The sequence below is a fragment of the Bidens hawaiensis genome, unplaced genomic scaffold (assembly GCF_021521415.1).
Source record: "Bidens hawaiensis isolate Kalapana, Puna unplaced genomic scaffold, B.hawaiensis_p1.1 tig00007857_1, whole genome shotgun sequence".
NCBI classification, from domain to species: domain Eukaryota; kingdom Viridiplantae; phylum Streptophyta; class Magnoliopsida; order Asterales; family Asteraceae; genus Bidens; species Bidens hawaiensis.
Window position 1 is genome coordinate 617021 of NW_027491544.1, and position 12871 is coordinate 629891.

Here is a 12871-nt window from a genome sequence, read left to right on the forward strand (position 1 = left end):
GCGGTAAGGACATTGTTTTCTCTTGTTTTCTGGGTGTAGAGGTTTGTGCTCTGGGGAAGATCTCTACCCAATTGCTTTTCCGTTTCCGCGAAGCGTTTAGCTGCTGTCATGATGGCATCCCATGTGGATGGCATGCCATCTTTACCCGTTAAGGTGCGGATGAGCTCTGGGTCTTTCGCGCCCTGGATGAAAGCAGCGCGAACAAGATCTTCGCTAATACTACCCACACTTAGTTTTTTTGAGTTGAAGCGAGTGATGAAGTCTAGCAAAGATTCATCTTCCTCTCGAATGCAATTGAGGATTGTCCATTGCTCTTCGGTATACTTTCTTTGTTGGCTGAAGTGTTGGCTAAACTTCTGTTGGAAGTCTGCCCAATTGTAGATGTGGTGGACCGGTAGACGGTCGAACCACGCTCTGGCTGCTCCAACCAGCGTCATCTGGAACATATAACACCACGTGGGTTCCGTCCAGTTGCTGACGGTTGCCCCCGCTATGAATCTGTTCAAATGATCGTCTGGGTCAGATATACCATCATAAGTGCCGATGTTGGACATCTGTTTGGCACTTCTTGGGGCGATTGCTTCCGCAATGTCCCTTGCAAACTTGGATGTTCCCGCATTTGCAGCGGTTGGTCTGAAGGTTTTAGAGAAGTCACGTGCGTTTCCACCCGCGTTTTTTGGTTTGAAGGTTTCTCCCAAATTCCTTCTCGGTTGGAAGTCTGTTTCTTTACGCTTCCCTTTCGCCCTATGACGAGGGTTTGCGTCGATGTCAGATTCCTCCGAATCATCGTCCAAGTACTCGCACTCATTGCTCATGTTGAGCTGTTGAGTGCTTTCGAATTCGTCAGTCTGTTGGAGTGAACGTAAGCGTTCATCCAACTCAGCTTGAAATTCCCTTTGACGTTTTTCCGCCCACGCTTTAACTTGTTCAAGTGTTTGGCGGTGGGGTCTCGCCTGTTGTCTTTCCATCTGGGTATCAATGAATCCCATGGGAGGATTGTTTACTGCACTTGCCCCGGCTCGGGTAACCGGGGTAGTGTTCGTAAAATTTACTGCACTTGCCCCGGCTTGAGTAACCGGGGTATTGTTCGTAAAATTTGTGTGCTCGCCGGTGTTCCTCCCAGTAGCTGGGATTGTGGTTACCGGGGTTTCTTGATTACTCCCTGGCCTGGGGACCGGAGTAACGTTAACCATCTTTTCGGGGGTTTTGAAAAAACTGAGAATTAGTTCTAGTATATGTCCCACGGATGGCGCCAATGAAGAAACACTAAGTGACCCCGAGCAGATTACGAATAATCTGGGGGTTAAGTAGATGTTTCCCATGAGGGGTTAGATCCGGCAAAGATGGTTATTCAGATGACCTGCAAAACAGACACCGTGAGCTCGTCACTGAGAAGGGGGGGTACCTCCTTGTGACCACCCTCCGGCGTGAGAATCAGACTAGATTGCTCTTGAATATGTGTATATTAAGAGAAATGACTAGAGCAGATATGATGGTATGAGATTATCCTAATACCGTTCCAAGGTGTTGGAATATTTATAGCCGAAGGTAGGTTTCCAAGCAGGTACAGCCGGCTGAATAGTATTCCTGTTCTGCTAACTGTGGGCTACGCACGTGCCATGCTGGTGGTTGGTGGGTAGGCAGCGGCTGATAGTGACCAGGCCGGCTGTGTACTATTCCTGTTCCACCAACTGCAGGCTATGCACGTCCTCCGACAGGTTGGTGAGTAGGCAGCGGCTGATAGTGACATACAGTACAAGAGCGTGCTGCTCGTCATACTGTTGTCAGTGAGCTGTCGTATCTTTGGTCAGATCTTTTGTCCATACCTCGTCAGGTACAGTACAAAAGATCCTCCAGTATCGTACGGACTGGCTCATTTGTGCGGGAGTGTTCCCGGCTTTGTGCGGGAGTGTTCCCGGGTTGCTCACTCCTTCAGGTGACATTACTGAATTATTTAAGAGTTAAATGCCTTGTGCGTGTAGCCTTGCTGCGCGGGTAGTCTTCCCTGATGGCTAGTATCCGTTGCTGCGGGAACAGGCGGAGTACGTCGACCATTGGGAGGCTTTTCCTGCGGGAACAGCTTGCGTACTGCGCGTAAGGACGTCACGTCTCTGAGCATGGTGGGTCCTGCGGATCCAGTTGGTTTCTGCGCAGACGTCTCTTCAAGGTGAGTTGCGAGTTTAGCCTTTGCGCAGACGTCCCTGTTGAAGGTGAGTCTTGCGGGTCCAACTGGGCTCTGCTGGGACCTACCTCTTCAGTAAACAACTTCAAAAACCTAATGTGACAAACAAATTGATGGACAGAGAGTACATGCGGGCTATGGAGGATGATTAATGAAGATTTATAGTACTTGAAATCGAATCCATAACTAATTTTTGCTTGAAAAGTTGTTCATGACAACAAAATTTCAACCAAATCAAAAGAAGATAAAGACAAAGTTCTATAGTCGGATGAAAATCAAACATAAGTTTAGCAAATTAACAAAAAATCCAACAGAAGAATAGTAAGAAGAGAATGTTCGATTTTACCTCTGATAATTCTTGTGTGTATGAGTAGTTATGGCACGGCGACTAGTGTGTGGATGACCAGTTAGGGCACAATGATTATTATAGGTTTGAAACAGATAAAGCAATCAATTGAAACCGATCAATAATAATAACTGAAGATGAAGTGTCGTCGGAGAATTGAAGACTGAATCGGAGAAACGGCAGGAGAATTGAAGGCGCAGTTAATTTCAGGGTGTCTGAAGGAGAGAGAAAAGGATAGTTGAAAGGACGTCTATATCTTTTATAATGTAATATAAATATTGATATAGATATAGATATAGATATAGATATAGATAATATAGATATAGATATGTTAAAAAAAGCATATAAAAGAAGGTTATACTAAATAATGGTTTTATTGATCTGTTTAACTTCCCCAAAAGAAATCTTTACAAATTAGGTTATAAGATTTCAATTCATAACTATTTTGATTTCTGGTCTTCCAGTTATCTTTTTTAGTTCTCTATTTTTAGTTATATATGCTCTCATGCTCTTCACATAAGGGGCATTTTAGTCCTCATAAATCCAATTTTTTTGTTCAAACAAGAAGGAATATGTTTTACTAACCTACTCTTGTTAAGAATTACATTTTGTATAATGTATTGTTGGCCAGAATTACGAGTGTGCTTGTATTTTTTTTAATTCAACCGACTGGGCCATATGCTAGGTAGATTTGAGCGGACTTGGCCCATAATATTGCCACATAATTGATCCAATTAAAAAGGGCTTAATCCAAATTAACGTCTGTTTTCGTTTCTTGTTTGATTTGGAGATGAAAATTTTAACCTATGATAAAAAACCGGTTATTAGCGGTATAGAGTCACCGGTTTGTTACCGATGTTAACCATACGTTTAGGACCGGTTAGTACATTTGAAGCTAGCCCTGATTAGTAACCGTTTATTGTTATATGGTAAATTAAAAATAAATCCAACTAGTCATTTGTAGTTGAAATCAGTTGTTTTGGACCATTTTGCCCCCATAAGTTTAGTATAAACAGGTATTTAGTGTAGTAGTTTGATTATAACCCTTATCTAGGTTTCAAAATACTCAAAAACGCATAGCTCTAAAGACTCTCATGTCTCATTTCTAAAACATTCAAATGGCAAATGATACAATGTGAAGACGCAGGCCGTCTCCGAGAATCTATTAAAATTTTGAGGCCTGGGACGAGTAAAAAAACGGGCCCCTAAAATCGCGTTTGCAACTATGTAATAGATAATTTGACAATTTTATTAATAAGATTACATTTTAAAGCCCAAAACAAACAAATAATAATAAATATGTTACTAAAATGACTCATACAAAACATAAATAAAAGTTTCTTTCTATAAAAGAAAGAACACTAATTGTGGGAATTGAACCTATAACCTTTATAACCATAGTCTAAAACACTTTTCATTCAACCAAATAATTATTTTGTAGGCTATTGTGTTAAAATAAAATTATATATAAAATATAAATTTTATTTTTTTAATAATTATGGGCCTTTCAGAAGAGTGGGTCAGGGTCCGTCGCCCTCCTCGCCCTTCCCTTGGGCTGGGCCTGTGATGATGACATTAGAAACAAAGAGAAATCTTGAAATTTTTACAAGTTCAGTTTATGTCTAATGTCTAATGTCAGACAATACGGAAATGACTTGTTGCAAGAATTGTAATGCGTTCCACAAAGCCATGTCCAACTACACTTTTAAGAGCTACTTTGACAACACATTGCAAGGTGAAGGGTTAAAATAAATCACAAATGTCAACAGAAACCCACAGATAAAAATAGAGTATTTTCTTGGATTTTTTTTTGAGTTTTTTATTTAAGTTATTTATTATTATTATTTACTTTTTTTAAATATAATTATTGTCTTTCTAATTGTTTTATTCTTTTTTAGTTTTAACGTTAGCTTACATATCCTTTTCTTTTAAAGAAATTTATGTAAGTGTATGTATGCATGCATGTATATGTGTATATGTGTATGCATGTATGGGTGTATGTGTGTATGCGTGTATTTGTGTGTGCGTGCGTGCATGCATGTGTGTGTATGTATGTATGTATGTATGTATGCTTAAGTGTCTATCAATGAAGCTTTACAAATCCGGCGAAAATCCTTCGAAAAGAAAATTACCCAGGACCATTATAACGATAAAGCTTCACTAGGCCTGTCAACGAATCAAATGTACAGAAACACATACATGTTCTTGTCCGTTCACTTAACTTTAACTGAACACGAACATAAAGTCGAATAGATACTTTTGTTCAAGTTAATTTATTAAGAAAATGGGCATGCTTGTGTTTGTTCGTTTTAAAACCTAACGAACACTTCACGAACATAAATGAACACAAATGGACATAAACAGATAGACTTAAACGAGCATAATTAAACAAACATAAACGGACACAAATGAACATAATTGTTTAAACATAAATAAGCACAAGTTTGTATTTATGAGCACAAACGAACAAGTCCAATACATCACAATTTATCAAGGTGAGAAATGGGACTCGAGGAGCTTGTGAAGGTGAGGCGACTGTCGTCTGTCAAGCTTTGTGTCAAGTGAATTGGGATTTAGGGTTAGAAATTTCCTTTTAATATGAAGGACCATGTACCTTCACAAATACAAACTTTAGTGGATGATCACGATGCTTTATTTTTTTCTTTTGATAAAAAATAATTAACTAAATACACACAAGCCCCTTTTATGTTTATATGTATATAAATGTAACTACTTATTTATTTATTTATTTATTAAAATTTAAACGCACATAAACGAAAGAACATAAACGAACATATATAAACGCCAATGAATGAACATAAATGAACGTTCACGAACTTAAAATAACAAACAAAACATGTGTTCATGTTTGTTCGTTTAAATAAATGAGCTAAAAGTTTTGTACCGTTTAAATAGATCATTCAGTGATGGGCACCCGTCACAGGATGTATTATTATTAATATAATTATTATTTGTATAATTTTTTTAGAAATCACACTATACTCTTTTGATAATATTTTTTAGGTTTAGGTGTTGTCGGGTTTGGAGGACTATTGAGTTAGGACCGTTTTTGGAAATCATGTTAACATGCTTGTATGCATACGTGTGTATGTAAATATGTGTTATTTGGAGTGTTGATCGGGTATGCTAAGTAGGTTTCGGACTATTTGATGCTTTGGATATGGGTGACATCAGGTCGGCTGGGTAATTACTATGTTATTCTGTTAGGTTGTTAGTTGATTTTATAGGTTTTTTAGACACTAACAAGTTTTTGTTAGAATTTCATATATTTGCTATATTTTAGATGGACTTGTTTTCATCATAACTCGTGTTGACCTATGCCTACTTTAAGCACATATCGTCTTGTAAACCTTGAGCATATGCACGCTTGTTTGTTTGTATGTATTATGTCATTGATTATATATGCTTCAACAATTTTATAGGTTCAAAAAGTTGGAGCTAAACTAGAAAAAGAACGCGACACCCGACAAGACTTGGAAAACCATTTGGAACAAATGGAACGAGATCGTGAAAGAGAGCGGGTTGAACAAGAGGAAAGGGAGCGACAATTACAAAAACAATATGAAGAAATCATGAAAAAGTTGGCTGATAAGTAATTTTAGTATGTTATCTATTAAAACGTGTATTATCTCTACATGTGTTGTCTGGAATTATTTTGTAAACCGCATCGCATGTGTTATATGTATTTTTTGTGATAGACATGCATTAAATACTGTGGTCATTATATAACCAAACATGTGTTTGTAATCGAAAGGTTTAATAGGTTTTACATGTATTTTTGGTAGACAAAATGGGGATTTTCAAATTCTATATTTTTCTACGTACAAAAATTTAATAATAAGTTTTTGTCGGAAAATTGTAGGTAAAAGGGAAAACAAATTTGATTTTGGTCAAAAAAATCGTCCGTAGAAAGAAAAATTTATTGTTGGAAAGTTGTTGGAGATATAAAATTTAATTAGTTGTATTTAGATTAACGAAATAATTAATAATGTTATAATTACTTTTATTAACGAATATAAAATAATAATGAAAACACAAATTTGTGGGAAAATTGTAGCTAAGGCACATGGCCGGATTTATAGGCTTAGAAGGCAGGTAAGGGCTTAGGGCCACCAAAAGAATAGGGCTTCCAATTTTTTTTTTTATTTTACTTATAAATAATTACATATGTGTATTGAAATTGGACCGTAAGAAATAATCTTCATCTTAAATGTGTAGAAGACCAAAAACAAATGAAACTGAATTAATAAAATAATGGCCACAAACCACCTTCAGATAAGAATCATGCATTGCTAAATTGTACTTGTTTGCTAATTTCAGTTCCCATTACCATTTCTATTAATTATCACATAGTACAATTTAGGTAATTTACTTGCTATTATCATTGTTATTTTTACTATTCACTTAGTTGATAATGAAAATACAGATATGCATTATGCTTGTTATTAAGCTTTTCACTAAACTAGTTTAGCATTGCTATTTCTTGTTATTATTGTGGATCCCAAGCTCAGGAAAAGTAGGGTGGCTTACATCAGAAAGTTTTATAAAGGGCCCACGACTTTTAGCTCGTTTAGGGCTTCAAAATTGTTGGGCCGGCCGCTAAGGCAAAAAAAAAGACAAAAAGTAGTTGGGCCGGCCCACGACAACACCTTTTTGTCTGAAATTTGTCACTATAGGTTGTTATAGACAATTTTCCTACGAAAAACACTATCGGGCCAGTTTTTGACAACATCTATGCCACTATGGCCCTTAGACGAAGTCCTATGGATCTTAAAAATAACCCATTTAACCATAAGCTGCAAGAAATTATTAAAACTGTAAATTAGGTTTGATTTTAGCAAAATCTTTGAATGATGGAAAGTTTGCGGAGTTCCTACCAACTGCTTTTTCTTGTTAGTCAGCCCTAACTTAACCAAACTTTCTTGTTTTTCTTCTCTTTTCCAATGAAATTTGCCAAAAAATATGTTTCTTGCACGTTCATCAAATCTCCTTTTACACTCTTTTTTAACAGTCTTGGTTGGTTTTACCGACACATAAATAACTGTTTATTAACTATATAAAAAATTAGAGGCAAAACTCATTATGCATGCATTAATTTGAGTTATCAACATGGCTTCTTTTGCCTTTGTTAATCAATGGCTTTTATTTCTTATGCTATTGCTTCTTGTTCTTTTCTGCTTTAAATTAGGTACCCTTAACCCTTTCATAAACGAATTCTGAAATTTGAAGTTTTCGTTTCAAGAATTTGTTTAATGGAGCTGATTATTGTAGGGGAAAGCGAAACGGGAATTGCTGGAACTGGGATGGGCTATCTCCCCGAACCAGGTGGTGGAGCCGGCGATGACGACATTCGTGGTGATGAACCTGAGGAGGATGTTGTGAAGGCCCTTCAGTGCTTCAGTGAGAAACATGCATGTCTTCCTTTTTATATGTTGCTTTAAATAATAACATATATAATTATATGCCAAAAATTTGCAACTTTCACAGGAAAAATGCATCTTTATTGTAGAAAACTTTCATAATGTTACAGACTTTGTCATTCAGGTCACAGTGGTCACACATAGCATAACTCAGCTTTTTTAATTATATAAATTATAAATTATCAAAGTATTACGATTATTCAAATAATCTTATTAATTAAGGTTTATTAGGAGATAATCTCATGTTATATAGATCGATAAAGTTGATCTCATCTCACTCCTGGCTAGACCTTAATTTTTGAGTGGGATTTTATTGTGTATGTACATTAGATAATCATGCTAAACAACGTTTAAAGTAATACCAACCAAGAGAGATTGATGCTATATATACTAGCTAGAAAATCCATCTAAACCATGTGGTCAAACCGTATTAGGTTTTACCTCAAAAGCAAAACTCAACCATCATTGGGTTGTACATTGATAAACACTTAACTGTTATATATCTTGGACTAGATCTTACGTTCGATTGTTTTTATTGGTTTCCTACCATAAAAAGATCACATGTCAAGTCAAGATGTGATTCACCTAATTCTTTGTTAAAAAAACAATTTTTTTAACAAAAAAGGAAACTTAATCATACATTTTTGTTTCATAGCAAAATTTCTTTTATCATAATGGAGATGATACCATAATTATTACTTTTCTGTTTCGTAACAAAAGTTCTTTTATCATAGTGGTGGCAGGAGATGATAACATAATCATAGTTTTTTGTTTCATAGCAGATTTACAACATGTGTGAAGAATCCTATAGGCTGAGCAAGAGTGGGCAATTACATGTGCCACCAGAATACACTGATGAGTACTGTAACGGTCCATGCCTGCAAGAAACAGATCTTGTGCTCAATTGTGTCGATAACACTTTATCACACTTTACCTTCTACAACCATGCAACCACAAAAGATGTAAAAGAAACAATCAAAATGGGTTGCAGCATTGGACCACACAGAGGTACTTTACATATGAACCATCATTATTATGAAATCAACCCCACCAATTGCGAAGCTTGAATGAGACGTCAGGGTAACAAGTGATTTTACATTAATTTACATTTCACAAACTATCTAGTCTTGTTTATATTTTATGGGTGTTCATGGTTTGGTTTAAAAACTTGAAAATGCTTAAAACTGTCATATATTTAGTTTCACGATTGGTTTTTTCTTGAACTTTTGGTCGGTTAGTTTCAAAAATTTCAAACCGTAGCGAATGGTTTGATTTGTGCTTTATAGCGAAAACCGGAACGTAAATGTTGAATGCATTTTAATTTTTAAATATATAGTATTATATATGTTTTATTTTATATATCAGATATATTTAACATATAATTGGACAAAACATGATTTAATACGAGTAAACTTGGCTATTACTATTTTAAATTAGCCCAATTTCCAATAAGATTATTTTTTTTATTTTTTTTTGTAATATTTGTTTGTTATGATTTCACCTCCCAGGTCTCCCTTAAGGTTTATCCTTGTATGTGGTTAAAATTATTATTGTTCTTGTTATGATCCTCTTGTTATGATCCTCTTAAGTAACGTGTTTTGTTGGAGTTAGTTAGAATTGAATGTATTATTAGCTTAATAAGTCTTATTTTAAACTTTATTTAATTATTGAAGTTCAAACCGTGAAAGCAAACCGGAACCAAATTGGTTTCAATTTTCAATGGTTCCATTTTAGTTTTTGACGATATTAAGTCGTTAATAGTTGTTGGCTCATGGTTTAACTTAAAAACTGTCAAAACTAGATCATAAAATGCCCTATCTACAAGAACAATGATTAATTAGTCTGCAGTAAAAGCTGAATTATATCATTTTAGAAGTGAATTATTTATACTGTTTGTATACTTATTTTGGGTGTTTGCAGGTGATTTCATTGTGGCTGAGCGTATTAAAGGAGATGAAAGCCGTTCATACAAACTTTCATACCCAATAATAGTATTTGGTCTTCCATATTCTATTCTTGTTTTCAATCTATTGTTCTAATCACTTCACCTTTGGTTTTGTTTTATGTGCAACTAGGAAGAAATGTGTTTGTGTAAAGAACTTTTTTAGTTTATTACTTATAGAAAGAGTTAAGTGTCATTTTAGTATCGTTTTTGAATTTATTGCAAATAACTACGTCACGCTTCTAAAACATGCCATTTAGTACCTTTTCCAACCCGTCTATTTTTATCCGTTAAGACAGGAGTAAATTGGTAATTTCCTTAATATATTAGATATTTATAAGTTATAATTTTATGAAAGTTAAAGGCCCAACGTTGTAAATAATGGTTTAGGTTCTGTTTGTTTTTGCTTAAAAGGTTTGCAAGGGGCTTGCGTCTATAGGGGAACATACATAAGCTTCTGAAGACTGTTTGTTTTTTTAGAAGAAAAAGATCTGGAAAAATTTTTATGGTCTTAAAAAATAAGCTATTATTCAATTTCTTCACACTTCTTCACATCCTATCAACACCCAATATCCAACACCACCACTACCACCACCCATCGTGCGCTACCACCATCACCATCCACCACCACCACCTACCACCACCCACCCACTGTTCATCACCACCACCACCCACCGTCTGCCACAACCACCGTCCACTACCACCACCCACCGTCTGCCACCACCACCGTCCACCCCCACCACCACCACCCACCGTCACCGCCCACCACCACCACCGTCCACCACCCGCCACCACCACCGTCCATCACCACTACCACCCACCGTCGGCCACCACCACCACCACAATCGTCCATCATCACCACCCACAGTCCGCCACCACCGCCACAACCCACCACCATCCACCACTACCACCACCGTCCATCACCACCACCACCACCGTCCACTACCACCACCGTCCACCACCCACCACAACTATCCATCACCACCACCCACTTTCACAGTTCGTACTCCACCACGAATTATTTTAGCAGTCTACAGACGTTAAATAAATTTTATCTGTTGTTATATGTATGATAGGTAACTAATTTCTAGCTTATGCAGACGATATCCACTTTATTAAACGAACAGTATTATATTTTCAGATTGCAGACCTTCAGATCAGATATTTAGTTGCAAACATGAAATCAGATGAAATCAGATTGTAGACAGTTTTTGTATTTAAAAACAAACAGCACCTATTAGATACAAATAAAGTTGGATGACCTTTCCGCAAAATTTATTGAAACTTGAATTTAAGTCTTTTATTAGAGCATTCCCATCCTATCCCCCAAAATTGTATGAGGGGGGTTTGTAAATTATAGGGTGTGGTTTTGAATAGGTGTGAGTGTAAATTATAGGGTGGAGAGAAAAAAGATAGTGATTTTTTGTAAATTTGAGGAAAAGGTAATGATTTTTTGTAAATTATATATAAGGTGGAGAGAGAAAAACTGTAATGGTAAAAGTATTAAAAATATTATTTAATTAAACATAAGAGAGAAATGTAGTGTTTTTTAATGTAATTATATAGATGGGGATAGGGGATAGGTTGAGAATGCTCTTATGTCGTCTTCCTGACCAAGAAGTCCGACCACCACTCAAATTTTCCGGCGAGCTTTTTTTCGCAACCATAGAGATACAGTTCAAAGGTTATCTCCGTTGGCCACTATCCAACACCACCATCTTCAATCGGCAACACAGAAAGTAATCGAAAAACATGGAAAGCAATCAACGACCTTGATGCATCCTTTTTTATGATGGCGACTTGATTTCATGGCAGATCACTAGATTTGCAGGTTTCGGTGACGAGCGTTCTTGCCGATGCCGTTGAAAAATCTTGTAACTCATCATTTGGAAATCATTTTGAACAATCTAAAATTCAGCCATACTTTTGAAGATTGATTGTTCGATTGTTCAATTTGATGTGATTTGATTTGAAATCAAACCTGTTTTCGGATAGATCGTTAGCCAATAAGCAATTGACATGAAATTGGCGGAGATTGAGTCAGCAGTGGGTGGCTCCGGCGAATGGTTGAGGTTATGGGCGGTGGTTAACTGGACGGAGGGTGAAGCGACGACGTTTTGGAATAGGTTGGTAAATTTGCCATTGTGGTATTGAGAGAGGACTTGGGCTTTGAGTTGGGGTTTTGTAAGGGGTCGTGTTGGGCTTTCCGGTGGAGAGACGGTGGCAGGTTGGTGGAGAGGAGTCTCGTCGGACAGAGTGAAATGGTGGTTTGCAAGAAAAATAAAAGCATTGGAATGAGTGAGTTGTTAATGAAGCTTATTTCTTTTTTATCTATATCTGTACTATATATAATGCATGAGATAATAATAAATTAAGACACTTGATTTTAAGAGTTTTACAAATTCTAATGCATAAAGTACATGTGTTAATAGGGGTAAATTTGTCTTTTAAACATAATCATAATTTATCCACCTTACAAGTTTACCCCCTCATTTTTAACCATATCATGTTTTTAATTTCAATTTTAAACTAACTTCTCACCCATGATTTTTAAATGACAATAACTTTTTCATGCGTTAATATTTTTCTAGAGCAATTATAACATAAAAACGAACATTTTATTCTCTTTCATTTCAATATGATATTGCTATAATTTTTAAATTTTAAACAAATTAATATGTTACGTAGGGGTGTTCAATGCCGATTCTAATGGTTTTTAAGTTAAACTTGTGAGCCTAATGTTAGTATCATTTTTTGTCGTCCAAAATTATAACACAGTCATTGAAAATTGAAACTACACTATTACTTACGGTATGATCCCGGTTTGATTTCACAGTTTAAGCTATGATAATAAATGTTTAAAATAATTATTAATTTAACCGTACCATCAATCATAACTAAGCATCAACAAAATACGATACCTTAGAAATCACTATATGAAAACTGATAATTTGAGCCAC